This window comes from Protopterus annectens, chromosome 8.part0, assembly GCF_019279795.1.
Source record: "Protopterus annectens isolate FY-2018-M chromosome 8.part0, PAN1.0, whole genome shotgun sequence".
NCBI classification, from domain to species: Eukaryota; Metazoa; Chordata; order Ceratodontiformes; family Protopteridae; genus Protopterus; species Protopterus annectens.
This window is the reverse complement of record NC_056741.1, coordinates 16,818,874-16,846,261: the sequence shown is the minus strand read 5'-3', so window position 1 is coordinate 16,846,261 and position 27,388 is coordinate 16,818,874. Positions and strand designations below refer to the sequence as shown.

General features: G+C 37.5%; 1 protein-coding gene across 4 annotated transcripts in view; it reads left to right on the top strand.

Moving 5' to 3' along the window:
• The window catches only part of IFFO1 (intermediate filament family orphan 1), a 390,911-nt gene that overhangs the window by 346,377 nt on the left and 17,146 nt on the right, over positions 1 to 27,388 (top strand). The window lies entirely within an intron of this gene.

The window sequence follows — 27,388 nt, the reverse complement described above, 5'->3', positions numbered from 1 at the left end:
ATAAGCAGATTATTGTATTTATAGTTTTATATATTTATATTTTGTTTTATATATATATATATATATATTTAGTTTTAGAGTATATACTCTTTAAAGACTTGTTTAGCTGAGGCTCTAGAGATTATTACACACACACACACACACACACACACACACACACACACACACACACACACACACACACACACACACACACACACACACACCTTACATTGTTTACCTGTCTTAGTCTCTTTATAATTATTTTGAAATACATATAAACTGCTAGAGGAGTGTTTTTTAAGGCAGGGTCCCCTTACCAAATATTCCGGCATAGTACATTCAGATCAATACAACATGGAGTTGCCACTACTTACTGCTAGAAGTCTAAAGAAAAAGAGGGTGGAACTTGAGGCACTCCTGCAACTTGAACCTCATTCATATTTTACGTTATTGAAATATGGTTCAAATGCACTGAAAGCACTCTCTCTATATATCAGGGTTCAGTACCCATCATGCTTTCTAACATAAGAGTAGCTCAAGTGGAGTATATGTTTTCATAAGAAACACCTTCATCTCAAGTCAAAATACCTGCAGTCCTAACTTAAGAGTTCATAGAGATTCAAATTGCACTCAGCAAAATCAACTACCTCCTACATATCCCCAGTGATGTATCTGGAAGAACATGCTAACTGCCCTTACTTTCAAAACTAACACTATCATGTTAGGGGACTTTAACTACCCAGTCAATGACTGGCATACTTACACCGTAAATAAATAAATAAATAAATATATATATATATATATATATATATATATATATATATATATATACACACAAGCTCAGTATCTGTTGGACATCATTAATGCAAATGTTATGGAGCAAATTACTAAACTCCCTACTATGTGTCCAAATACTCTTTATCATGTCTTTACTAGCTAAAATACCTCCTGTACCTCACCCTGTGTCACTACATCTCTGACTAAATCTAGTCATAAATCAATAATCTTTTACTTGTGACTTTTGGACTGTCTAATACCAAAAAAGTTGGTCTTTAGGGGCTTTTCAAAGGCTAACGTGCTACAGACCTTAGATGACCCAGGAAAATTCCCCAAGAATCACCCACTCATGGAACCAGTTGAAAATGTGGCTCCTTATACCTCTGACATCTACCAACACCTCAGCAGTTGTAAAGACAAGTCAGTGCCCACCCACAGTATAATGAAAGTCATGTCAGTGCCCATCCATTGTACAATTAAAGTCAGTGCCCATCCATTGTACAATAAAAGACAAGTCAGCGCCCACCCACTGTACTACGAAAGACAAGTCAGTGCCCACCCATTGTACAATGAAAGACAAGTCAGTGCCCATCCATTGTTTAATAAAAGACAAGTCAGTGCCCACCCATTGTACAATGATAGACAGGTCAGTGCCCACCCATTGTACAATAAAAGACAAACCAGTGCCCATACATTGTACAATAACATACAAGTCAGTGCCCACCCATTGTACAATGATAGACAGGTCAGTGCCTGCCCACTGTACCAAGAAAGACAAGTCAGTGCCCACGCATTGGTTAATGACACATTTAAGAATAAACCTATATGTGGAAACTTCATGTCAATAACAAAATAGAAAAAAAGAAAATCTTGAATAACTCTTAAAAATCGAGCTGCACCCAACTCACAAATGCTCTTAAGTAGATCAGCAAAGATCTTAAAACCACTTTTGGAAATTAAAAGCTGTGAATGAACTTAAATTAGCCATGGCCACCAAATGGAATTATATATACTTCTTCAGTTATGTTAGGAAGCAATGCCCAACAATGTAATGAATTATTATAGTAAAACCGTGATATGTCTCTCATTAGAAATATTATTTCTAACAATTGGGAATTATTAACTGAGTCTCAGCATATGTCAGAAGCTTTAGGCATTTCACCTTCCTTTTCTTATAAGAGAACTAGGACCATTAGAATGAGTTTGGAAAACAGGGACCCTTCATTTTTTACTGATGCCACTACAAATATTACGTCTTCACCTAGAGGTATGCATTCTTGTAGTAAATGTGTGGTATGTCCATATATTCTTGTTGGAACACAATACACTTTCCCTCATTGCATCTATACTGTTAAGTTTTTTTAAATACTTTTTTTGTCATTCTACAGCAGTTGCCTATGCAGGGATGTATGCTTCTTGTAACCCTGTCTATGTAGGTAAAACTACTAGAAGGCTTTCAGATAGAATAAAGGAACATTTAGAGGCTATTAGAGCTGGTAATATGAATAATGCCCTAGCTAAGCATAGCTCCATATATACTGCTTTCACCAAGTTTCACTTTATAGTTCTTGAACAGGTCGAACATTTTTTTGGTGATTGGGAATTATACTTAGAATTCAGAGAAATGAAGTGGCAGCTCTTGCTTAATTCAGAAGTTTTTCCTGGTCTGAATGAGAGTGTAAATATAAAATGTGCATTAAGACGGAATAATTAATGTAACCTTACATTAATTCTATCTAATGTATAATATATACACATGCATTTTTTATATACACTGTGCTAGTTTAATTATTATGTTCTCTTAGTAGTTATTACACATTTGTGTACTCATATGCATATTAGTCTTTTAGAACACAACAGTACAGTGCAGTTTACATTGCCCTTCTCTGATTACACTCTGCACTAACTTGTTTACGTTTTTGACTACTAACATATTCATGTATTCATATTATTACTATAGTTTAGAATGTATTGGTACAGTTTGAATTTTTGACCACATTTTATTGGTTACTGTACAAACATATCTGTAGTTGTTCTATTGGTCAATGTATAAGCATATGACATTTGATCTATATATTGTGTGTATTACTGATTCCAAAGTTATTCTGAAGAAGCTCTTTTATCTAATAAGAGCGAAAGCTTAACTACCTGTTTGGTGCCTGCGTTTTTATTTCAGTTCTTTTAGTGTTACTAGTTTTTACTCAGTGAGACTAAGAAGTTTGTTTATATAATGTAATTAATTAGTTGACATTCACACCACTCACTTTGACCCAAAGGATATAGTGGGTATTTTGGCAATGAATTTATTTAGTTTAAAATTCACCTCACACACCCACATCAGACTTGACAACATAACAGAGTGCATCCTTCTCAGTGGTTAATATAAAATATATAAACTCCTTCTTAGTCTTTAAATCTTATCTTAGCTACTTGATTTGTTCCCTAAGCCTGTTGGACTACTTCTGTGTTGCCACTACAATAAAGGTGTCTGTTTTCTAGACTCTGGTAACTACAGGCCTTCATACTTATCAGTCTGCTGTTTAAAGTTGTGGAACAAATGTAATATGAACTCAGAAATGTAGACATAGGCAACATTGCTGACCTTGGCGGAAACCAATTTGGTTATGTGATAGGTAGATTCTGCCATGTTAGCTTGGTAAGTTTTTGTGAAAAGGTCACTGAGGCTGTGGACAATGTGGTACACACTGCCTGTCTCAGTCTGGCCTAGGCTTTGGGGACCGTCCCTCATGCTAGTATAATAGACAAATTAGTAAAACTCTGCAGAACCCCTTGGCTGTCGGACAAGTTGTTGAATCACACAATTATGATCAAAAATGAGGGCCAACACAGGAATGTGAATAAATGGGGCTGAACATCACCACATATATGTCCCTATTCCTAAGTCTGGGTATGGCAGAGTTCATGACATTAGTATTATTTCAGTCTTTGATGTTAGCTAAAGTGGTCTTCTCTGCACCCACAATGTGCACAGAACTGACTTGGCCTGTAATTCATACAGAGTTACATGTGCTGGTAACATACTTAGGTACAACTGTAAATTCTTTTTTATTAGACCCACTGCTCCTACTACCATTGGAAATATCTGGGTATCTTTCCTCCAATTTGCTCTTGTTTTGGCCTGCAACACTTGGTATTTTATGACTGTGTGTGTGTGTGTGTGTGTGTGTGTGTGTGTGTGTGTGTGTGTGTGTGTGTGTGTGTGTGTGTGTGTGTGTTTCTGTAAGTAAGATACCGTAATCAGTGGGTGTAGCAATTTCACTGGTCAATGCTACTTTTGCCTTTTTTTCATAGTCTGTTATATCTTGGTTTCTCACATCTGTTTTTTGAAGTGTCGGTAACAAGTAATCCCATGTGATGTAACTTCATCATTCTCTATAATGCTTTGTGGATCTTGTTTCCAATGCTTCTCAGCGGTTTCACTTTATAATCTCGAAATACTAAAATATCAAATTGTAGTATTTCGAGACTATAAAATCAAAAGTGCAGTTACGCAAAACTGCATAATATCGAATGCGGAAATGTTGAATCCACTATTGTGTTGTTGTGTTTGTGACATGTGGTGTAGTTTGTGGATTTAGCTGGGGATTCAGGTAAGTGGTGTTCCTGTAAGGGTGTTGGGTAGGGATTTTAATGTGTGTGAGTATGTGTAATGGTGTTTTATGTGTTTGTGTGTTTAGTGCGACCTTGGAGTTAGTATATATAAGTAGGGGGGTGTGGGGGGGGTGCAGAGAGCTTGCCCGCCCCGATTATAGGTAGGGTATGTGTGTTTGTTTATTATATTGTGTTTGTGTGTGTGTTGTTTTGTATGTTGTAGTGTCATTAGGTAGGTGTATGTGTGCTTGTTTGTGTGGTGGTGTGTGTATGTGAATGATCATGGTTTTGAATTTTGAGGTTGTGGGTGTCGGTTTCTTGGGCTTTCGGCTTTATAGTCTCGACATACTAAAATACGGTATTTTAGTATTTCGAGATTATAAAGTGAATCTTTCTCAACTACTTCAATATTGTAATGTTTGCACAATCCGCAGTGCAGCAGTCTTGCCACAGTATTGTGCCTTTCAGCATACAAGCCCTCTGCCGTGAGTGTATCACGCCCAGCAACAAAATGTGTAACTGTTTAAAGTTCTGTTTTACTGAACCTGAATTTGTCTCTTTCTTCAATGTTTTCGAAGAACTTTATAAACCAGTGTGTACATAGTCCACTATCCTGGGCCACCACTATTAGCCTTTTACCTTTTGGTTTCAGTTCATCTCTCCATAACCATTCCTGCATCAAATCTTAGTCACCCTGAGGTTGTTCCAGAAGATGTCTGTACTTGTCAGTACTATTTTCTATTTTTTTCTACTCATCTGATCCTTCTCCTTATAGTCTTTCTTTTGTTTTTGGGTGTCAGTTGCTGTCTGATTTTTTATTAATTTATTCATTTTATTTCATGTCTTGCAACATTCCGAAATGCTTTTGCTAAGCTAAGCAAAGATGCCATCTTAGACTTCTTCTCCTCATGTTTTAAAACGTCCACTATGTTTGGATTTGTTGAGGTCAGCAGATGTGCAAGGTGTCCCATGACTGCAGGTCTATACATGTAATCAATTTAGAGGAGGCCCATACCTCCTTCAGAGTGAAGATTTTTTAATCTTAGTATACACTGATTTTTAAATATCATTTGATAACCATGAAGCATTTCTCTTGTTTTTGTTTCCAACTGATTCAGTACCTTTTGGGGTCGGTCAGTTATCCCAAACCCTAGAACAAGAAGAACACAATGATGTATACCTTCAACTTTATTTCTAGGTGTCACAACAGTTTTCAGTATTAGCTTTAGTCTTCTGAAATATTCCTTACTGAGCTTTATTCTCATTTGTTCATGCTTTATTGCTGACCTTTCATCTATTCCAGAATATTCTATATGCTCCAACCTGCTCGAGTTATTCCTGTCCAAGGTTAATATTTTCTTGGTGCAGCAGCATTGCTGCTCTAAATGCAATGCTGCTTTTGCACATTTATCAAGACTAAATGATATTCTTATATCATCTGAAAAAGTTTTAAACATTTGTAGTTGTGCTTTCAACTCCTCATTGGATGAACTGTATAATTCTAAGTTAGCCATGAAAAGAGGGTGATAGGTTTTTAAACAAGGCTGGTTTTTGGGAGCCAAGTTGTAAGCATAGCTTAATCTGTTAAGTAAACAGTTTAATGGGTTAAGGGTAAGACAAAACAGCGGCAGTGACAAAACATCACCCTGGAATACCTCCGTATGAATTTTTATCCCTGGGATAATAACTTGCCTTTGTCGTGGCTCAACTGAAATGTGGCTTGCCACTGCCTTATGGTCACTGCAAAGAAATTGATCAATGCAGGGTGTATTGTATGTGTCTGTAAGTGCTCCATTATCCATGAATGTGGAATACTGTCAAAGTCCTAATCTATGTATACCATACTTAGAGTCTACCCCATTTTACAACTCTTTGTTATAGCTTTATTTAGAAACAAATGATCCTTTTTGCTCCATATGACTTTCTTTTATTACCTTTTTGCTCTATTGCCATGATTATTCTTTATTTCTTAATGATTATAATCTCTGCTTGCATTAGTGCCAGCATATGTTATTTGTATATTTTTGGAAGGTGTGTTATTGTTCTATCATTCGTAGGATGGCTTGCAGGTTCAGTCTTAAGGAGGAGCCTCATTTAACCAGATTGGTGTCTGTTGGTATGTACATATAAGTAATTCTTGTTCAGGGTTAAATCTTTGTGTAAAGATGTTAATACCTTCAGCCAGAAGTCAGGCATCATCTGGTCCCAGGATTTTCCATTTAAGAGCTTTTCTTAATTTTGTCTTAATTTCTCTGGCTGTTACTTCATCCCATTTCATATCCACATTAGAGCTCCTGTTTCTTTTAATTGCTCTATCCATTCTGCAACTTTGGTATATTTGACAGGGTTTTCATAAATATTTCTCCAAAATGTACCCACCTATTTTCTGTGGTGTTTCTATTTGTTTTGCTTTATTTCTCAGTTCTCTATAAACCCTTTTGGGTCATTAATGAGTTACTTATTTTGAACTTTTCCTTTGTCTTTCTGCATACCTTCTAGATTTTTCTGCTTGTGTTGATATTTTCTTTGTGTCTTGTTTATGCATTTAAAAACGCTCTGTTTTTTGTTCTTTATACGTTCTCACTTCCACTGCTACTTCTTTTTACAGATGCTCCAATGTTTCTTTGTCTGTATAATGTTTTTTCTTGATTTGTCCTCTTAAGGAACATAATTTCGATTTGTAGCTTTTGAAAATTATTATTGTGCAGCTATTTTTCTTTCCTGTAGTTTGTGGCTTAATCTTTCTGAATATCCTCTGTCTGGATATTCTGGTTCTTGTATAACGGTACCAGTACATCATTCTGGATTCTTGTATAATGGTACCAGTACATCATTCTGGGTTCTTGTATAATGGTACCAGTTCATCATTTTCTCCTTATCCTCAGTAGTCCACTTTCTCAACTCGATGCCTCTTTTTTGGCTTGTCTGTTTTTCTGTATTTTTTACTACTTCTTTATTTTACTGCAGGGGGCCACCCTCCCTGAGCCTGTCCTGATCTTGTGATAGAAATGTTTTCATGTCCTGAGGATTCTACACTGCCCGTTTTTCCAGTCCTGGCACCACTGCATAAAAGGAAGAATCACCCCAGAACCTGTGCACCCAGCCGTCTTTTTAATCCGCCTTTCTCCGTGATATATAAAATATAGTCTACATGTCAATGTTGTCTTAGCGAGGTTTTATAAAAACATATCCACATCATGAAGTTACTTACCAAGACTTGATGATGAATTCATTTGCAGGAATACTACTCTCCTTTGGTCAGTGAGTTCATTTTTCCATTCGGAACTCAAATCTTTTTATTTGGTCCAAATGATATCCAAGGAAATTTCCTCTGGATCTAAAGATGTGATTATCCTACTGTATTCCTCTCTTATTAGACCTGTTATTGACTATAATGCCCCCTTTGGCATATACTAAACATATGACATTACCTAGCTAGAAACGAAGCATAAATTTCTAACTAAGAAAGTCAGCGGTCTTAGACCATTAGCTATCATAACGTTACCTAAGATGTTCTCCTCTTCATTTATTTGACTATACTTGAACTCTGTGAGTTACTGGCTTATTTATTGTAACAATGTCTAGCCTTCAGAGGCATGAAGAAAACAGTCCTATTTGACCTCCTATACCTTAGCAAGACCAGCAGCATTTTAAACATCCATACAGAAAAATGTAATCTACTATATAAGAAAATAAGAAAACCCTTGAATTACTGTCAAAAAAATTCTCCCTACCTAAGAAATGCACTGAAACAAGCTAGCAAAGATCTTAGGAGCACCTTTAGGAAATAAAATTCTAAGTATAAACTTAAAGTAGCCACAGAATGCAAAGATAATTATAAAACCTTCTTCTGTATGTTGATAAGCCAAAATACCATGCTCTCATAAGGATTGTGACAAAGGGAGATACTAACAGCACAGCTATCTGGAATTTTGTAAATAATTATATGTCATTTGTGACTATCAATATGATTTATATAAAAGTGTGAGAAAGATAAATATTGCCAGCCCAGCTACCTGGAATTTTGTAAATAATCATATGTCATCAGTGAATAAAAACATGATTTATATAATATGTTTGAGTTACAACTGTATTAGAACTGTATGTCATATGTATATCAAATGAGTCTGTACAGACGTGTCTTAAAAAGGTATTTTATAAAGTGCTTGTGCTTAAAATATAATGACAGTGCGCCCTACTGAAAAACAACAGAAATGTACATGCACTATTGTAACTATTTAAATGTATATATTTTAACAGTGGAAGATGGAATACAGGAAGTTAACTTCAGAAAAATAACTGAAATTAAATTACTTTATAGGTGAGGCTGAAGACCCAATGTCTGTGCTGAGAAGATTTCTGTATTACCTTCAGAGTGAACTAATTACTAGTTTTGAAAGCATGAAGGAATGTAATGATTTTATGACTTCCAGCATCTGCCAAAGATCTGAGGTCTATGTATTTTTACAGGTAGATGCTAAATACTGCTGGTTTCCAGCAGTGGGGTTTTATCTGTGATAGAGTCAGATGACAAGAAATGATGTCATTCTGCAAGCTATCGCTGCAGTAATATTTGAGATATTAATTTTAGAAGTTTCCATATGTAGCAAAGGACACATTAATTGTTCAGATTCTTAAAAGAGAGAGAGAAAGAGAGAGGTAGGTCCATATCAAAGCAGTATACACAATAGTGACTATAAAATTGTAAAAATGCTAAAATGTTAAAGTGATGAAATCAAAACACATACTCCTCTCCCCTGCGCGTGTAGCTAGCTGGACCCCCCTCTCTCCAGGAGGATTCATATACTAACAGGGGAGAGATAATGTCTGTTTGTTGCCTGGCTGTGCTCTGCCACAGTATACATATGTAGTACATGTGTGTTCTGCCACGGTATACATATGTAGCACATGTTCATAGGTTCATAGGTAGGTACTAGGCTATTGGCCCTAGGGCCTATATAAGCCTAGCCAAAGGCACCCTGACTTTTGCCACCCAAGAAAATTATTTTCCTGTGCCACTGTCGAGCAGAGCCACAGAAGTGATCCCCGGGGTGAATTTCCTATCTCCCATCCAATCATCAAGATTTTTCTTGAAGAGTGCTAATGAGGAGCTTTGTTTGATATAGATAGGTAGTTTGTTCCAGAGTATGGGAAGTCTCTGGAACAGGAATCTATCCCTCCAGCATTTTCTGTTTATTGTGGTGACAAGGTTTAGGTCCCTAGATCATGTAGCTCGTAGGGATTGGGATTTCTTTAAGTGGAGCATGTCTAAAAGCTCTGGGTTTGACATAGCTTTGTGTGTTAGGCAGAGATCGCCTCTGAGTAGGCGATATGCAATGGAGTAAAGATGCAGTTTTTTGAGACGGTCTGCATAGGGCATCTGTTTGAGGCCGGTAATCCTCTTTGTAAGGTATTTCTGTGGCCTTTACAGTTGTTGTAGATGTCTTGTGAGGTACATACCAGAAGGGGCATTGTACTCTACAATGGGTCTAATGAGTGACGAGTAGAGGGGAACAATGACCTCTTTTTTCCTGGATGAGAAACCTTTTGTGATGAGGTGTGCCATGTAGAAGGATTTCCTGACTACTGTGGTGATGTGATTATCAAAAGAGAGACTACTGTCCACCTGTGTCCCAAGGTCTCTTATCACACTTTCAGTGTTAAGTAGACTACCGCCTATGTGGTAGTTCATGGGTACTGAGTTTTTACCAAAAGGGATGACAATGCACTTTTTGGCATTGAGCTTGAGGCCATGGCTTTGACACCAGGCATCTGTCTCAGTGAGGCCCTTTTGTAGGATGTCCACATCTTTTGGAGTTTTGATTATGGTTCCTAGTTTGCAGTCATCTGCGAACTTCGTTAGCCAAAGACCTTCTGTGTTGGCCTTGTACTATTAGTAAACATTTTGAGTTCAACATTGTAAAGCTTCAACATTTTGACATCTCAGGATTTTGCATTCAGTATTATGGCTTTCAAAATACTGCTTTTTAATAAGTTGTCACATACCCATATCTATTTATCTGTATATATATATATATATATATATATATATATATATATATATATATGTACTGATTTTGTGAGAATTTATTTGAAGTCATACCTTTCAACTGTCCAGAATTTCTCAGAAAGTCCAGATTTTTGCCTCATATTTTTGGCTTGTTCCTCATAAAATGTGTGGTTTTCTGGCAAATCACTGATAATTGAAATAACTAAATAACGATAGCTATTGGAGTTTCAGACTCTGTATCCTTCAGAAAATGCATGCTAACTTAAAACCTGTTATTATAGAAACTTTTTAAGCTTATAAGAGCAATCTTTAAAATCTGTCCCTGATTTTGTGCCTTTGTCTCATCATAACTTTTTGAGTTTGTCCAGAACTCTTGAACTAAGAAGTTGAGAGGTAAGTCTGAAGGATAGGCTTGCACTATCAATGCTAATCTTTGTTATACTGCTGTATCACAGCTTACCTCTCCTTCTATCAGGACTCTTTGTCAACGATAAATTCCTTGGTTGGGAATCTGCACTGTATCCATGACTGGTGGTTCACAATCAGCTTAAACTGGGTGTATCAATGACAGCTGCTGTTGCTATTCATGTTATACTGAGGAAATTGAATCTTTAATCTTCTTGTCTTTGAACTTTACAGTGTTTGTAGAAGGGTATAGTCTTTGAAATTGGGTAAAACTGCATAACCATGGGGTAATTCTTATTAACAGACTCACACTGAAGGACCAGGTTCAGTTATTAAGTCCTCATGCATTCATCTAAGAATATTGGCCTTAATAAGCACCTTAGTCAAACCAATAGCTTAGCCTTGGGTATACATCCATGCATCTAATAACCTAGGAATGGATATGCATCGATGAACCTGGCAATGGGTATTGTTTATTCAGGAATCTGACCAATGGATATACATCTATACAGTATATCAATGAACCTGACCATGGGAATATAACCATCCAAGAATCTGGTAAGGAATATGCATCCATCCAAGAATCTGCCCATGGGTATCCCTCTATCCATCAACCTGGAAAAGGATCTACATCACTCCATCCATTCATCCAAGAACCAAGCTATGGGTATACATATGTCCATCCAAGAGCCATGGGTATATATCCAAGAGCCTGGCCATTGGACATACATATCCATCCATGAACCTGGCCATGGATATGCATCCATCCAGGAATCTGACCATGGGATTATTTCAATCCAGAAACCTGGACATAGGCATACAAACATCCAAGACCCACCCCACCCCCCAGAAGTATGCATCTATCCAAGAATCTGGTCATGGATATGGATTCATCTAAGAACCTGGACATGGATATGTATCCAGCCAAAAACCTGGCCATAGGTATACAAACATCCAAAAGCCCCATGACATGGATATGTATCCAGCCAAGAACCTGGCCATAGGTATACAAACATCCAAGAACCTCCCATGACATGGATATGTGTCCAGCCAAAAACCTTGCCATAGGTATACAAACATTCAAGAACCTCCATGACATGGATATGTATCCAGCCAAGAACCTTGCCATAGGTGTACAAATATCCAAGAGCCCCCAAGAAATGGATATGTACCCAGCCAAGAACCTGGCCAAAGGTATACAAACATCCAAGAACCTCCCATGACATGGATATGTATCTAGCCAAGAACCTTGCCATAGGTATACGAACATCCAAGAACCTCCCATGACATGGATATGTATCCAGCCAAGAACATAGCCATAGGTATACAAGCATCCAGGAACCTCCCATGACATGGATATGTATCCAGCCAAGAACCTTGCCATAGGTATATAAACATCCAAGAACCTCCCATGACATGGATATGTATCCAGCCAAGAACATGGCCATAGGTATACAAACATCCAATAACCCCCCCCCCCATGACATGGATATGTATCCAGCCAAGAACCTTTCCATAGGTATACAAACATCCAAGAGCCCCATGACATGGATATGTATCCGTTCAAGAAGCTGGCCATGGATATACATGTCCTAGTTTCTGCTGTTTCCTGTGCCAGTGGCTTCCAGACTTAGAACTGTATTCCCTGCAGCTAGTACAGACCTTATGCAATGCTACTACCTAGTTCTACTTGTTATTGCCAAGCTAGTAACTATTACCACTTGTTATTGCCAAGCTAGTAACTATTACCACTTGTTATTAACCATGTTGGTCCTTCAGAGCTTTCACTTGATGTTTGTTCAGTTACACGTTACCTAAGATGTTCTCCTCTTCATTTATTAGGTCTGAGACCAAATCCTATCCATCAAAACCCAGTAGCACAACTGTAAAAATAGTCAATCAGGTATTTATTACACCTAAGCACAAAATACAACTAGCTTTGTGCAGATATGAACAGCACAGAGTCAGGAGTATTTTCGTAGGGGTGCAAGCCTTTATATATCCCCACATGCTCCAGTGGTGGGGGAGTTTAACCTCTAAACTCTCCTTACTTTATTATTCTTGCAGCGTGGTCAGTCCGAATCAGAGAAAGAGCAGTCAGTTAAAGCAGAAAAAATACTGTCTTGCTTTTTCTCTGAGATGCTGTGGTCTCAGATTACACTTTTTGCCTTTCCTTTGAGGTAATGTACACTGCTTCAAACAAATATGAGCAAAAAATGTCTCCAGCAAACTAAAAATGAAATATGACATGCTGGGCACCAGAAGGGAAGCTGATTCTATGCCACTCGGAGTCTTCCTCATTACCTAAGAGATAAATGTGTTCCAGGAAGACACAGCCTATATACTTGAATCCACACAGTACAAAAAATACAACAACAGCAGAATTATAACTTAATGTTGAAATGAATGCACAAAATATGAAAATAAAACGAAATATAAGCACTGAATATTTCTGCAGCAGGGTTATGTGCCTGTAGCCCCACTTATTAAATATACTGTCTTCAAGATCATTCTACCATGGAGCTAAAGGAAAGTATTTTTCCTTCAGGAAAACAGTCTATTATCCTTATGCTGTAGTGTAACCTTTGAGTTACTATATTGAGTACAGAAGTTTGGAGGCACAGGCTCCCATGTTAGTGGTGAAAGGAAGGCACAGTTACCCTACAAATAAAATGATACAACTTTTATCTTTTATTTTAGTTTTGCTGATGACCTTAGTTAATAATTAATCATGGTGACGTTTTGGTTAAAGGAATACTGAGAATCTCTGTAACAAAGGCCCCGCTTTACAAAGTAGCAGCAGTTGTTACATTGATATTTAATTACATATTTTTATTTCACTGAGCCTGTGGACACAGAATATTCATTGCTATGCATTCAGAAGGGATATGTGGAATGTATTAAGGTAATGAAGAGTTCATAAATCCTAGGTTGGATGCTGTTTTTTACACTATTACCAGGGTCCACAAACCTTGTTAATATTCTTTATAATACCAGGCCAGTAGAATCTAGGTAAAACCCTAGGTTTTGTGTTAAACATGACCAAATGACCTCGTAATATCTCGTCTTGGAAATAATAACTGATTCTTTATTTCATCTCTTTTATTACCCTGAAGAGCAGGTCACTTCTTAGTTCAGGGGTATGAAGTTGGCCTACTTTTTTCTCTTTAGTTTCCCTAGCTACTCTTTCTATGTTTCCTTTAGCTCTGTTCGGTGTGTTATCTTCTTATCCACCTTTCTTACAATTTACATGGCTTGTTGATAAGTCATCCAAGTCAGCTTTGCTTTCATCATTATCCTGATATGAAGTGGGTCCAAGGCCTCTTCCCTTACAAACACTGGTACAGGCCATCAGCATTTTATTTATTGTCTTGGCCCTTTTAGGGTCTTGATTTTCTGTTGGACTGGATCTCTAATTTGTTATAGTAGGGAGAACACCGTTTGAGCTTCCATTTCCCCTTTTTCTTTAGTACAAGACGATCTGTTTATTCCTCAGTTTCTCAATCCATTTATTTTACTTTGTTATTAACTGAAGGCCCTTCATTGTTAGTTTCCATACTGACCACTCATATTACTTTAACAAGTGTCTCTTCCACTCACATTTAAATGTTGGTTCCCTCTGAAGTCTTCCATAACTTCTCTGGTAACACCCCCCTCCCAACATTTTTTCATAACTCTAACTTAAAACAATGAGTATAAACTCACACATTAGTAAAAACTAAAAGGAAAATCTAGCCAAACTAGAATTTCTGCTGTGTGATTCCTTAAACCTCTTGTGTTAGAGGCACATGGGATATATGCAAACGACCCTTTAAGGACATCGGGTGTTTCAGCTATATGGCAGTTCTAAATGCCCATGACTTTTTTCTTTTTAAGTCTGTTATGAACAAATTCAAGTCAGTAAAGCCAAGCCCCACTAGCTGTGGACATGCAAGTTTCAGCCTTCTTGTGGCTTCGTCAGCACAGCATACAGGGTATAGCTCTTTGAATTGGGAAAGGTGTTAACCAGCTATCACATCATGGGTTAAGTTAGGCACTAAAGTTTCTGGGTATAATGCTTTGCCTAGAAAAAAAAAATATTTCTGCTTGAGTTGTAGGGTACTCTGTTTTGTCCCCATTCACAGACATTACTTCAACTTTCTGTGTACTCATTATTTTATACTTATAAAAATATTGTTATCTAACCAATGTAGTCATGCTCCGTAAATTTAACAATCTTTGCAATTCTTTACCATGCATTACAACATTTAATTATTTAACAACACAAAGACAAAAAACAGACTTTAGAGATCTATTGCAGAAAAGTGCATCCTCTTCCACAGGTGTGTTCTCAGGTATAGCTTGTTCAGCAGTTTGGTGGGCTCGCATTAACAGTTTATGCAAGTTAGTGCTGATATGGACTGTACAGGATTTTGTTATGTGGTCCTTTCCAGAACACTTAAAATCAATTTGGAAGGTAACGCTTTTTGTTTGTTTGCAGGTAGAGATGCTTACATAGGTGAAGGCTTATTGTTAGTTCTTGCTAGCTGCAATCTTGATTTAGAACTTACATTTGCAGTTAAGAATCATTTTGCTGAAATAACCAGTTGCTCAGAAGACTTTAAGGTGACTTTGAGAAAACCACATTCTTAAATCACTAGGTGGTACAATCTTAAATGTATCTACACCTAAAATTTCTAAAACATTTATTTCTTAGGTTCATAGGTGTTTACTAGGCTAATGACCACAAGGGCCTTTTCTGGTACCCTTAGTAAGTGTAAGCAGGGGCTTGGGGAGATGAAAAATTTGCAAGCAGGGGCCTGAGAGATGAACCATTTACAGACTGCATGTGTCCATTAGAGACATAGGGCCAAACCAGAGATGAATTTCCTGTTCCCCATCCAATTGTTCAAGTTGCACTTGAATTTGGTTAGGGAGGAACTTTGTTTCACATGGCTGGGGAGCCTGTTCCAGAGAGACGGGGTAGTCTCTGGGATACATACCAATCTCTCCAGCAGGTCCTATTTATACCACAGGCAAGGATCAAGTCCTTAGAATGGGTAATTCTGATGCTGTTTGTTTTGCAGCTATGCAGGAGGTCCATCAGAGTGGGATCTGACAATGCTGTGTATGTCAGGCCTAGATCTTTCCTCAAAAGCCTGTAGGAGACATAATACAGGAATAGAGCCTTGAGCCGGTCTGTATAGGACATTTTACTTAAGCCCTGTTTTCTTTTAGTGAGGAACCTCTGTGGATGTTCCAATTATTGGATATGCCTGGTTAGGTACATACCAAAGGGGGCATTGTACTTAATGATAGGTCTGATGAATGCCAAATACAGTGGAACAGTGACTTCCTTAGACTTAGATGCCATACGTTTGTTTATATGTTGCGCAACATAGAATGATTTCCTCACTACTGTAGACACTTGATGGTCAAAGGCTAGATTGCTCTCTATGTGTGTTCCTAAGTCCCTGACTACTGGGTCAACTCTAAAGGGTGTGTTGTTAGTATGATAGTTACCAGGGATAGATGACTTCTTGAAGGATACTATTATGCATTTCTTGGCATTTGGTTTTCGTCCACAGTTCTGACACCAGTTGTTTGTCTATGTCAGACCCTCCTGGAGAACATTTGTGTCAGTGTGGGATTCTGTAACAGCTCCTAATTTGCAATCATCTGCAAATTTATTCAGACATAGACCACTGACATTGGCCTTGACTTCAGCGAAGTAAATGCCAAAAAGGAGCGGTCCAAGGACTGATCCCTGAGGGACTCCACTTGTGACTGGCCTCTTTTTAGAGGTCAACTCCCCAGTTTTAACTTCCTGGGTCCTGTCTGTGAGCCAGCTGGCTGTCCATCGGGTTACATATAAGTTTGTGCCTAACCTCTTGAGTTTGTCAACAATGCCCGAGTGAGGTATTGTATCAAATGCCTTGGCCAGGTCAAAGTAGGCAGTGTGAACCATTTTTCCCCTCATCCATTGCTTTGGTGACCTTTTCAAAGAAGTCCACCAGGTTGAGTAGGCATGATCTCCCCTTGATGAAACCAAACTTGGTTGGGTCCAGTGTCAGGAGGTTTACTATATCACTGTTGATCATTTCCATGGTAATTCTTTCCATGGCTTTACATATAACATTAGTGAGACTTGTGAGTCAGTAGTTTCCAGGGTCTGTAGATGGTCCACCTTTGTGCAGAGGAATGACTGTTGCTGTCCTCCATTCATGAGACATGAAGCCTGTTTGGAGGCTATAGTTAAATAGCAATTCCAGAGAGCCTGATAGTTCATGTTATTTAGAAGGCATCCTGGGATATTGTCTGGGCCCATTGATGCAGTGTTCTTGGTCTTAGAGAGAGCATTAAGGACCTGTTCCCTAGTGATAGCAGGGGGGAGTTATATTTGATGGCATTTCCTTAGGGAAGATTGAGGGGGAGAGAGGAGTAAAGTTGGAGCTAAATTTATTGGCCAGTAGGTTTGCTATATCTTCTGGCTCAGTATAGGTGGCTCCATTTACAATGAGCTCTGCATGCAATTGTCTATTGCCTTTGAGGTTGCTGACATAGCTAAAGAAAGCCTTGTAGTTGTCCTTGGCCTGGGAGGCCAAATTCACCTCAGATTTGGCTTTGGTAGAGTTTATTTGTTCTTTGAGATGTTTGTTTAGTTTCACAAGTCATCATTTACTTTATGTTCTAAATATAATTTCAAAAGGTGTTTCAAATCACCCTTTTGTGGCCTTACTGGTCTACCCATGCTGAATGTCTAGTTGTGAAATCTCAATGGCTGAGCCTCAAGTGAAACAACAGCCCTAGCCTGTATCTCTTTTGTCATTTTTTTGATAACTGCTTGCTTCATCTCTCTCCAGGTACCTATATGCTTCCAAGACATTCCTGGGCAAGTGTGATAAAGTCATGGCCTAGTCAACTTGTGGACAGTTCTCGTTAGTAGGAAACCTATTGATCTACTATGCAACTCTCTGTGCCATTTTTGACATGAGCTTCTTCAGTGGTGCACTAGGTTTCAACAAGCTAGAAATGGTGGTTGGTTGTCATGGTGATCTGCTAGAGGCTAAGCAATTGTTGATCCATGGCAGCACTTCTCTCTGGTGCGCTAATGAAGTGTTGGTCTATGGATGTGTTTCATTCTATTAAGGCTGTAGCAGCAGCTTGAAAAGCTTTGTTAAGCAAGCATTAGTGCTAAACAGGACATGTGTTACTGGGGGGAAAAAACACTTGTCCAGGTGTATTCTGAGGCCTAACATTGCAGGAAGAGGACCTCCACACCTCTGTAAGGCCCTCACACCTCTACATCTATGTCTCTTACCGGAAAGGCCTGTGCCTGCATTATGTAACACATCCTGTTGTTTAAGCCACTCCACCATTCCTTGTGTTGTTACATTTGTCACATAACCTTTCAGGCAAAGTACTGGTTAGTCAACATAAAAAAAATGGTGGCTTTTTTTTTTTCCGAGCTTCATGGCAGCCTAATATGCTGCCTTGAACTGACAGAATTGTTTCTCAGCAGGCATTACCTGCACATTAACAGTCTGCTGTAGAACACTGGATGGCGCAGTGGTGGAGTGGTTGCATTGTCACCTCACAGCAAGAGGTTCTACAGTTTGATTCTGGGCTGGGGTACTTTCTGTGCAGAGTCTACATGTCCTCCCTGCATTTGTGTGGGTTCCTCCAGGTGCTCCAGTTTCCTCACACATTATAAAGACATGCATCTGGAGTGTTTTTCCTTGGGCCTCCGCTGAAAATTGGCTTTGTTCCAAGTCGGACTTTCCTGGTAAACAGATGTTAAATAATAAATAAAACATTCATTCTCCAGTCAGGTTGGCAATGTACAAGTCGCTCATTCTCAAAAGTTTGTTAATGTGTCTATCAACTTTTCTTTTTAAAAAAATGCCATTACAGTAGCCACAGTTTGAGAGGTAGTCACAGAACAGAGTGACTTAAAGACAGCACAGAGTCCTTAGAGGAAAGAATCCTTCTCACCACCATGAGAGTTTTCTAATGAACACCAGATACAATCCATTTCTTCAGTTAGAATAAGTCCCACACAGGCACGCTTTTCTTTTTATCTTATTCAGAAGTTTAGGGACGTCAATAATCCATGAAAAAAACATTGGATTCAGTTTTTCTAGTCAGTAGTTCTCCCTTTCAGAAGCATTGACTTACACAAATCTGCACTGCAGTACAGGAGTGGGACAGAAATAGCGCAAGCAGATTAAATTGGCTTACAGGTAGAATTTAATCTCACAATTTACAGAAAAACTGTATTTCATACGCCTACTGAAAAACACCAGTATAGTATTTTGGCTAGGCCTGTAGTTGCAGAAAATTGTATGTGACAGCTTTGCAGATGATAATGTTTTGCTGCAGTTTGGGAAATAACCTAAAAACATTAATTCTATGCTCAGTACTTCAATATGTAGCACACTTGCCTTTCATACTGATTCAAGGGAAAATGTGGGTTCTATTCCCACACCAGTTGCTTGGATACATTTTTCAGTATTGACCTTGCAGTGTAGTATTTTGAAGGGTGCTGCATATGCAAGATAGTAAGAAGAGGTCCCATCTGCCAGAACTGGTAGTAGTTTCGGTGGATGTAAAAGGACCCAAAGGCCACTTAATGAAAAGAGTACAGGTTCTTTATGTATTTACATTATGTACACCATCTCATTTTCCTGTCATCTTATAGGTTCATAGGGTTCATAAGTAAATACAAGGCTATCAGTCTGCAGACTATTACAAGCCTAGCCAATAACCCTGAGGTCAGAATCAAGCCCTGTACCTTGTGTCTGTGAGGTAAAGACCTTAAGCATTATGCCAACCCTGCTCCAAACCCTGAACCTTCTATCTGTTAGGTGAATACCTTAACTATTATGCTAAACCCCCAATTTTTATCTTTCCAAGTATTTATAGTATTTATAATTAAAATAAATATTTAATGTTTACACATACTTATATACATATACTTATCTATGTATAACATTCCTTAGTATTTTAATTCCCTCGATCAAACCTTCATTCCCCTTGTACATAACCATATTATTTTTTCTTTATTAATATGTAGTTTTATCCATAACAATTTTTTAGTTGTTGCTTTCCAATTTTGATCCATGACTTATAAAACTTTCCTGTGTAAAATGTCTTTTTTTTCATTGTTGGTAATTGTGCTTTTATAATACCCATACAATATCATATTCATGTTTACCTGCTTTAGCTCTTAAAAAATAATCTTTTCCCAAACTCTTTTCACCCTATTGTATTTCAGTAATATAGTAAGATCTACATTTGTCGCATAACCTTTCTTCCTTTATTTTAAAATGTGTTAAAAAAGATTAGGGGCATTTCACCAGTGCCCTGGCCAAATTTCCCCTAGATGGTATGAATACCACATAAAGTCTCGCCTGAAAAGCAGCTGCTGGCCTAGTAAGACTAAAGATGTTAACAAAGCATGCGTAAACACACAAATAAATGAATAAATAAGAATGCTTTCTTAAAGATGCAGGCTGCAGTCTTATAGCAATCCTGTCATTGCAACTGAAACTTTCAGAATCTATTTCAGTAGGTCAGCATACACTCTAATTGGTTTTCAAAGCAATTCAGTAATTACAGGTGTCAGTCTTGCAGCTGCCTTTGTTATACAGGTTAGTAGCTTAATTTTCTGTCAGGACAACAGCTTCCCAAACGTAGTTTCTGTTCTCTAAAACCCTGTAGGCTACCTTTTCTCTTCACTTGTAGCTACCTGAAGACTCCTTTCCCAGAGTCCTCCCAAGATTCCAAAAAGTTATGAACCTGTCTTCCTTACTGATAAAGATCTAACTTTTACTGCCAGAGTCAGATTGTACCCCTGTGTGGTGCCTGAAAGGTCTGCAGTCCTATTATATAATACATCCTGTGGTATAAACCACTGCATCATCCCTTGTCTATACAGTAACTCCATATGCACTATAGTAAAATAAATAAAAATAAATTCTTCAAAGTGCTTGCATTTGTGGGTCCACTTTCCTTATACCAGCCATCACTTGGTTCTGGCAGGAGAATAAACACCAAAGATGTAGGGCTTTCAATTCCCTGGTGACGGAGAGCTCAAGTGTCTGCCAACTGGTTCTTGGGTACCTCGGGTTTATTCGCAGGCCCATGTCACAGGTGGAGTAAACAGATGCTTTACCGCTAATGCGGAAAGTTCAGAAGACACTAGACTTTGTCACTCAGGGAGGGACCAAACAATTACCAGTGTCAATACTTTTATCCGGAAGTTAGGTACTGCATCTGGGCCTGGGGTTTTCCATTTAGGAGCTTTTCTTAATTTTATTTCAATTTCTCTGGCTGTTGCTTCATCCCATTTCATATCCTATATATTTGAACTTCTTATTGCTTCTTCTACTTCTTTCCATTCAGCGTCTTTGTTATGTTCCACAGGCTCTTTCTAGATTTTTCTCTGAAATGTGTCTGTTTCTTCTTTTTTGGTGGTATTTCTATTCCTTTTGTTTTATTTCCCAGTTGTCTATAAAACCAGTTTTGATCATCAATAAATTGCTATTTTGTACTTTTCCTTTATATTTATCTGCATATCTTCTAAGTTTTTCTGCATGTGCTGATATTATATTATGTTTATTATTTGCGATAGTGTACGATAGATCCTGGTTTGTTCTAATACTGCTCATTGCTTTTATCACATCTATCTTTCTAAGTATTTTTGTTGATCTGTTCCCTCATCTGCTCTTCTAACAGTGACATTTCTTGTCTTTATTACTTTATGGTTTCTCGATTTGATAATTCCATGACGGCATTTGATTTCTCCCCTTCCTTTCCCTCATTGTTTTGGATTTTTGAGGTAAAACTTTATTAATTTAGCTGCAGAGTGATATATCCTATTTACTTTACTTGTGTTATATCACGAGTTTTTGTTAATAGTCTTGGTTATTGTGTTCATTTGTTTTATCAGACTTCTAACATTGTGGGTCCTATTGCCTTTCTGTAATGTATTTCTTTCATCGATCTTAATATGTCTATCCATCTCCATTAAATTAAGTAACTATTTTTTTTAAGCTGAGGGCACATTCATTATTCTCCATTTCCTACAGGCAATTTACAGAAAGTTCCAGAACATCTTCTTGTGACATATTCTCTTCAACTGCATCTTGGGTCATTTGTTGCTCCTTCATATGAGAACTTGCTAGCTTTTCGCTCCACAACATTGACTTGTCAGAGTTGCCACGGTTTCCTGCTCCTTGCCTTGCTGTGCAACTCCAATTGATCTTTTGTGTTAGTTTCCTACTGAAGGCTCCAGAGTATCTTCTTGTGGCAACTGACCAGATGCTTCCCATTCCACCTGTTTATCCTTAATTTGGAGACTTATCATTCCATCCTGCTGTGACATTACCAGAGTTGGATTTTCTACACTAAATTTTTCACTTTGCAAGTAATCTATTACTTCAGTTTCTATTTCTTTAACTTCTCCATTACTAATCCTCTTTTTCTACATTCCACCTTTGTTTTCTTATTTTTTGTATTATAACATTTTTTATATCTGGATGCCTTTGCCTGTATTTCTCTTCAAATATATCTGGTGCTGCTTTCTTGTATTGATTAGGTTTGCTTTCTCCTTTGCATAAATATTGTATCATAGTAAATATCTTTTTCTTTCCCATGTCTATATTTCTTCTTCAGGTGTCTCTGTACCACCTGTTTCTCTTTACTTTGGGAAGTCATTGTTCCATCATGCTGTGACATAACCTGTGTTAGACTTTCTACACTAAATACTTCACAGGTATTTCATAACTTCAGCTTCTGTTTTTTTAACTTCTACTTTACTAATCTTGTGTTCTATGTTCTCCCTTTGTTATCTTATTTTTTGTATTGTGAAATTTTCCATATCTGGGTTCCTTTGCCTGTATTTCTCTTTAGGTATCCTTGAAGCTGCTTTTTCTGTATTGATTAGTTTGGCTTTCTCCTTTGCGTAAATATTACACCATATAAAATCTCTCTTTTCTCACGTCCATGTTTTGTTTTTATACCTTTCAAAAAATCTATATTTTGTTCTTTATATTTTTGCATTTCCTCAGTTGCTTCTCTTTCCAAATGGCCCAAGGTTTCTGTGTCTATATAATGTTTTTCATGAATCTGTTGTATTAATGAACACAAACTTTTCCTTTGAAGCTTTTGAAAGTTTTTCTTGTGCAAGTATTTTTGTTTCCTCTAATTTCTCTCCTAATTTTTTCAAATATCTTCTATCCAGATATTCTGGGTTCTTGCGTAATAGTGACAATACATCATTCCTTTCTTATCCTCAGTAGTCCACTCTATTGCCTGTATGGCTTTTTTTGGCCTATCGGTTTTTGTGATTTTTGTGGACTGCTACTTTCTTCTACAACAGGGCGGCCATCCTCCTCCTGGGCCTGGTCTAGCTCCATTGTAGAAATGTCCCCATGTCTTGAGGATTCTATACTGTCATTTTTCCAGTCCTAGCACCTGTGTGCCTGCCAGGATTGAGCACTTTTTTCCCTAGGACTTGTGTACCAAGGTGTCTTTTTATTTTTTAACCTATTTCTGTCCATGATATGTGCTATATAAAATACAGTCTATATATCAGTGTCATCTTGGTGAGATTTTGTAAAAATAGAGCCCAGCTCATGAAGGTGCCCACCAAGATTCGAGGATTAATTCAATTCCAGTAAAACTATTCTCCTTTGCTTACTATGAGGAATAACTCTTCCTATAGTTTCTCTTGATCTCTGTTCTTCACTTGACTGATGTAATTATTTCATTTAAAGACACTAAACTTCTTCAAGCTGGGATAAAAAATAACATCTGTTATGTTCGTAATAACCTCACTATCCTTCCATTTAATACCGATGCTTGTCACAAAGGGCACAATTATGATTGCAAGGATAAGTGTTCAAACCATAAAAATGTCACTATCATTAAAGATGTAGGGAAAGTAGTGCACAGCAGTTTACGCTTTGACTAGTGTATGTCTACCAGCATTAGGAAACTATATTCAGATTGTAGCTCATTTACTTTTGAAAGGTACATCTAATTAGTCCACAGAGTTTAGTGCTGCAGTCATAACCCAGTAAATAGCTTGAAATGGTACAATGGTTTCTTATTACAACAATCACAAGCTTGTAAAACCTAAACTTAAGAAAGGTTTAAGGAATTGTAATTATATTCTGTTTCCTATATATTTCTTAGAAATTATCTTCATCTTATCTGTAATGCAAAACCAGTTCTTTTTGAATGTCTGTTCCTGTAACGAATTAGATCACAGAACCTGTTAAGTATAAGTAATGGAAAATAAAATTTGACAGATTTATTGCACAGTGCCTTCCTTCCAAGACTATGGAATAAGTTTCTAAAGAAATCCGAAGTTTATCTTTAACTTCCATCAATATGTTGTAAGCTTGAGAATCAAACCTACTGCTAGGATGTGAGTCAGTACAGGGGTAATGATTCTGCCAAACGTTCAATCTGCAGCATTTTCTTAAACCTTCTCCTGTACCCTATATGTTCCTAGGGTGGTTAGGGTTGGTGGATAGTGTCTTGTTGGATGAGACTGCCCCTCTTGCATGGTGTCTCATACTTAAACAGCTTTTCTCTACAGTTTTTCTGTACCACAGTTCTACTGTAGTAAGTATAGGGAACACTCTTATCCACCCCATGGGGGATGTGCCAGTCAAAGCTGCCAATTCTATAACTCCTTCTGACATTCCTCTGGCTGAAAGGCTAGTACTAGAACCTGCAGTGCCATTATTATAAGCAGGCACACTACTCCTCTGCCAACTGGTGGTTGTGGGCCCCTGGTCATGGGCCCCACAGCAAGAACTCCTGATCAGCTTAGTAGTTTGGAGAAGAGCAGCAATGATGACTTCTACTAATGTATAAGTATCTTTCATACTGTAATGTTTGCTTTCTTTCATATGAATTATTTTATGTATTTATTTATTTTACTTTTGTTTACTGGGAAAGCCTGGCTGAACACAGGTCCTTTTTCAGTGGAGGTCCGGGGAGAAAAGCTCCACATTTAGACCAAAACAATTGTACAAAATTTCGAAACATTACACCAGAAGTAACACATGGATAAAAACTAATACATACAGTGGGTTCTTAATACATCAATTTCACAGATATAGACTAAGGTTAATGCACATTATTAATAATAGTAGATATTAATATTTCTGTCTACCAAAAAAACTTTATGTATGTGCATAACTATGGAGAGATAACACAGATAAATTAACACTGTATTATCAGGGAGAGATAATAGTAAAGAGATAATATACCAGTTACTAATTGAGAAAAGTTGCAAGACGTTTTGGGGGCAGAGCCTGAGTCCGAATGTAATCTAAATACAGAAATGTATATGTAATTGTTAATGTCTGTTCATGTATTTTATTGAATGTCTAGATTAGATTAGATTCGATTAGTACTGGGCTAACTGCCCTTGTGAGCCATTTTAAGCCTAGCCAGTTATCCCCTGTGAGATTCAAACTCTGTACCTTGTGTTTGTAAGGCAAATACCTTAACCATTAGGCCATCTATTTAAAAATGTTTAAATATGTAGGAGCTTTTCTCCCCATGCCGCCACTGAAAAGGGTTTTTTTGACTAAACCCAGTCACACAACCCCATTAAAAATAAGCAAAATAAAATTAAAATAACTGTCAAATCATTGGAGTGGGGCAGAAAAAAAATGAAAAAGCTTTTCAGTATACCTCCCTCTTCATTTTTTACCATGTTGCTTTTCATACTTCTTATGCTGTGCCTCTGTTTAGACCGTATAAAATATGGAACCATAATTAAAAACATGATACAGTAGTATTTTAAATAAGGTCATAAAACAATTAAAATGGTTCAGGTTTATCGAGCAGTTTGACTTATTTACATTAAACTTATGAGAAGTCATTGTAATGTGGAACAGAAGAGCTTTGTGCATTAAATAAGGAAATGTTTTCAATGTGGTACATTTGAGAAACATGCAATGTTGTTCCTGTTGATAGAACACACTTCCTTTTTATGATATTTAATATTTATTTCCTGTTTCGTGACATTTACTCTTTTAGAATCATTCAGCTTTTCAGATAAAGGATAGGTTTCAGTAGCATTGCACAAGTAACACTCTTTCATGGCTATAAGGCAGTTAATAGCCTGTGTATTCATAGGTTCATAGGTTCATAGGTAGGTACTAGGCTATCGGCCCAAGGGCCTACGTTAGCCACAGTATACAGACTGTTTTATTTTATTTGCTTTATTTATTTATTTGTTTTTATTTATGTTTGTTTACAGGGTAGTGCGCTGATCACACATAACCCTTTTCAGACACAGTGTGAGTGAAGTCATCACAGATGCTACGAGCACTGTTTTAGGTTACAAAGAGTAGCATTACCTGTTAATACATATCTAAGCAGGAAAACTAATAATACAAGAGTTTATGTGTATACGACATTAGCAGTCAGCATTATTTACATTAAAGTTGTACCATGTACAAAGTATGTACAAAATGTACATTAATGTTGCATAGGCAGTGGAGGAGAGAAAAGAGAAGTTGGTAGGTAGCTAGGGGAGCACAATGTTATTTACTGGGCAGTGCTCATTTTTAGTGAAGGCAAACGCTCTACTGAACAACTACGCATATAGCAAAATAAAACAGTACATACAACAAAAGAGTGAAAGCAATATATCAGATAATAATAATGCTGGAAGATATAAACAGAAAACAAGCATAAAAAACAGTAGTGGAGTTGTACCAGACTGGACACAATAGTAAAGAGAAAAAGGTCTCTGATAACCCCATTAGACATATGAAGAATGGCTCTTAAACTTAAGAGGAAGACTCAGGATGGAAGAAATGACTTGTAATGTGCTATAGGTGAGCATACAGAGGAGTAATACTATAGTGTTGTTAGAAGTTAAGAGACTAGGTGACAGGACAAAAGATATAAGGTAGCAGGTAATACAGTAAGAGAAGAATTGTATTTATTTATTTGAATTTGTTATCCAGGTAGATTGGCTGGTCCAAGGGACCTTTTCAGGCATGACCTAAGCCAGAGGCATAATATAGTTATAAAGCATTAATAATAATAACTATTTGTTAACCAGACAGGCCCACTGGATGCACAATCCCTTTTAAGGGATGACCTGGGAGTAATGGATAGTTAGTTGACTTGCTCAAGTTCATACAAATGAGGGCAGAGGGGATCAAACCATGCACTACAGGAACTTCAGCTGACAAGTCTAACCTTTGCCACCAATTGCTACATGAACAAATAATTTACTGAAAGGTTAATGTACTTGGCTGTGCGAAAGTTTGTAGGACACCTGCTGATATTGTATGATCTGTCATCAAATGTTAAGGTTGGCAGTCAGTGCACAGGATTAAGGCTGTTAGCTGTTAACAAACTGCTTTCAGGAGTCAAGGAGACAGAGTATAATCCCTTCTATCTCCCTTTGCTTACTGTATGATTCTTAAAAGGCCACTTAACCACAAAGTGCTCCAGGATCGCTCCTGAAAAGGTACATGTGTGTCTAGCAGGCTTACCTGGTTAACAAATTAATAAAATAAATGTTGTACATATTTTTAGGAGCATGCATGTTACATCTGTAGAAGTAATATTTAT